The sequence below is a fragment of the Belonocnema kinseyi genome, chromosome 2, assembly GCF_010883055.1.
Source record: "Belonocnema kinseyi isolate 2016_QV_RU_SX_M_011 chromosome 2, B_treatae_v1, whole genome shotgun sequence".
Classification (NCBI taxonomy): Eukaryota; Metazoa; Arthropoda; class Insecta; order Hymenoptera; family Cynipidae; genus Belonocnema; species Belonocnema kinseyi.
The window spans coordinates 34,675,626-34,678,942 of NC_046658.1; positions in this window are offsets into that span (position 1 = coordinate 34,675,626).

Sequence of the window (3,317 nt, forward strand, 5' to 3'; positions counted from 1 at the left end):
CAAGGCTATTTGAAGGCAACCCCCGACAATGGACTGAGAGTGAGAGTTTGGTGTATTCAGAAAAATATTACGGCGAGGGCAAAAACAGGATCCAAGATAATTTAATATTTGTTATGTTACTATGGGATGCAGGAAATTTTTTAATTAAAGGCAGGGGGAATTTTTTATAAACGCATAAGGAAAATAATACCCTGCATGCGAAAACTTAAAATAGTTGAATTATAGCAAGCAATAAAGGCCTAACCCACATTTTCATAAAAGTAATAAGAATGTACTTTCGATATAAATAGTTGTTGAATTTAATTCTGACAAGCTTAATCAGAAAATTTTATTTATATCTGAGCAAATGTAAGGTAAATATTTGTTTTCTCCCATGGCGCACGTTGCTTTAGCTTTGGCCAGTGATAAAAAATCCAAATTTTAATTGAAAAAAGTGTATTTACTTTGCGCTAAAAAGTTGTCAGCCGTTATCAGTTTTTCAGTTGTGGAATTCAGAAATGTAGTGTAACGTGGTCGGCAACCGACCCTAGTCCCATACCGGCCTCTCCATGTTTCTTAGTACCTGTGCTGTCACCGAAACTGTCGGTGGTGGCATTTGAAAGCTCTCACAACACCAACAATTTGGAGGTGAAGAGCCATCTTTTTCTCTGATTTGATTTTATGGTTTTGCGTCGCGTTGTGTTTTGACAGCAGTAAAGTTCATTTTTGAGCTGCACGGAACTTCAGTTTGAAGCCGGGTAATAAGCGTAGAATAGAGAAATAATAATATTTTCAGATTTCAGCGCAAAAGTTAAGATTATTCTATTATTTTGAATGCGCGATTTTTCCATCTGTCTAAAATGCCACAATAAGAATAAGATACCTCCTAAACTTATTCACTTCTATTTCCATAGCGACCTAAACCGACCCCCAATAGGTGGTCCGAAACCGACCCCTACGTTTTGAAGCACTAAAACGTTTTGAAGCACTAAAGATTTTCTAGCGTGTTTTTGATAGTCAAACTATGATGAGGAAGAAAATCAACACCGAGAAGAAGAAATCCTTCCACCGGACACATCAACTTTGAGCGCTGCTACGTCCTTTATGGATTCAACTCTAGAGTCGCTTTTGTCTCTCCTGATAGCTCCGCCGCGTAGCCTGAATAAGAGGGTGCGGCCACCGCGCCGCGCAAGGCTGAACATCAGTTTTGACATCCGATGCTGAGGTACAAAAAATTGCCGAAAAAGAAAAAGTGAAATAAAAATAAGAAAAGCAGAGAAAAAAGCCAAACAAAAGGAGGAAAATCGCAAACAGAAACTGAAAAAAAATGAAGAAAAAGAAAAGCAGCGACAAAAATAAGAAGAGAAAAACGGGGAAATACAGTCTCGAAGAACGACTCGTCCATTGGCTATTAGCAGTTATCGTGAGGCCGAAGACAGCGATTACAATTGTAATTTTTCTAACAAGCGAGTAAAATTTAATCAATGCATTCATTCAATTTCATTTCCTCACAAAACGCCTTAAAATGTTCTAAAATAAATTAAAAAATTATTCCCAAATCATATGGTTTTGCTAACAAGTTGCAAAATGAATTCAAAAGTTTGCATTTTCCCCTCATTTGCTGTAAAGAAATAAGGGGTCGGTTTCGGACCACGTTTTTTGAGATGACCAATATGCAGACTTTCATTACGGCCTCGGTATCTTAAACAAACGGTAACCGAAAACCACTTCAAGCTGCTACTAATAAAGAGCTCAGGGAGTAATTTTTTGACTTATTTGGGGGCGGGTTCAACCACACTTATTATTGCAGATATAGGCGTGCAGCTTTTCACCTGCTCTTAGAGTTTCTTCCCTTATCCCAACTATACCCATGCTGTGCTCACACTACTCACGTATAGGTTTCCAACCAAGTTTTCTATCATCGACAGTGCTACAAGGAAGTACCGCGCGATTTCTTTGTGCTTGCCACGCAGAATGTGCCCAGAGAAAAGCAAACATTTATGATATGCTCGCCCTGTGGTTTACTGAAAAGCGGAATACCATTGTACAAAAATATCGTTCTGCCGCAACAACACTATAATATTTTCCGCCTGAAAGCTTAGTTTTAGTAAGTCATCAAAAGCGCCATATAAACGAAAAACTGACAATATGTGAACGCTTAAAACATCACTAAAATTTTTTTTTTGAAAACACAAAATAATAGCATGTTCAATTTTTTTTACTCAAACGATTCGACTAATTTGATCATTTTTACTCCACCCTACAAGATAATATTATAAAATATAATACAGTGCTTCAAGTTCACATAACTCTTACAACTTGTTGGGAAATCGTTAGAAACGAGGAAGCGGGTGACTTTTTAATACATAATCTTCTATTACGCGGTATGTAAAAAATGAAACTTTATGTTTCCAAGAAATCAATTATTTTTTTGCTCCTTATCAACTGAATATAAATTACTACATAGCACAATTTTTTCAAAAGGAGATTTGACAGAGACAAAAGTCTAAGGCATTCTTATGCAAATAATGAAAAATACGCTGTTCACATCAGTTTACCACTGCATAATATACCCTTTTCGTACGTAGTAGATACACGAACTACATAAAGGACCCCGCACCAAATGTACAGTCAAATGGCAACCGGTGAAAATTTCTAAACAAATTTTTTTTGTATTTTGGAACCTGCAAAGCAATAATTCGAAGGAAAAAAGTAAAAAAAATGGACAGTTTTTTTACAAACAATTGTCAAAGTTTCAATTTTTACATGTATTTTAATAGAAAAATTCTGATTTTCGTGAAAATTTTTTTTTCTCCTAAACTAATAGTTGGATTTGGTTTAAACTTGCACATTTTCACTATCATTCCTATGAAAACAAAAGGTTCATATCCAAGATCTAGAAAGATAAGCGGTTTATGGGGTATACACCATGATATAAGGGTGTTTTCATACCTCAAACACCCAAGTATGGAAATTATCATTTCTTAGTAACTAAAGTCACTAGGTATTTTTTATTTAATTACTGGGTATGAAATAAGTTTCAGATAAGTAGAGGAACTGTGCATGTCAAGGGGTTGTTTGATCATCCCTTATTTAGAGAAGCAGAGAAATTAACTTTTCGTAAGGAATAAACCACAAAGATCAGGCTTATAAAATCATATTAAAACATATGCAGGTAGCCTTATTTATTAGGATTTGCAGTAGAATTTATTTTCAGGGTCATTTAATCATCCCCTAATTATTGAACCAAGGAAATCGGTATTTAAACGGGATAAAGTACCGGAGATTTTTTATTATAACATTGATGAACAGAATCACTTTAAAATATATACAGGTAG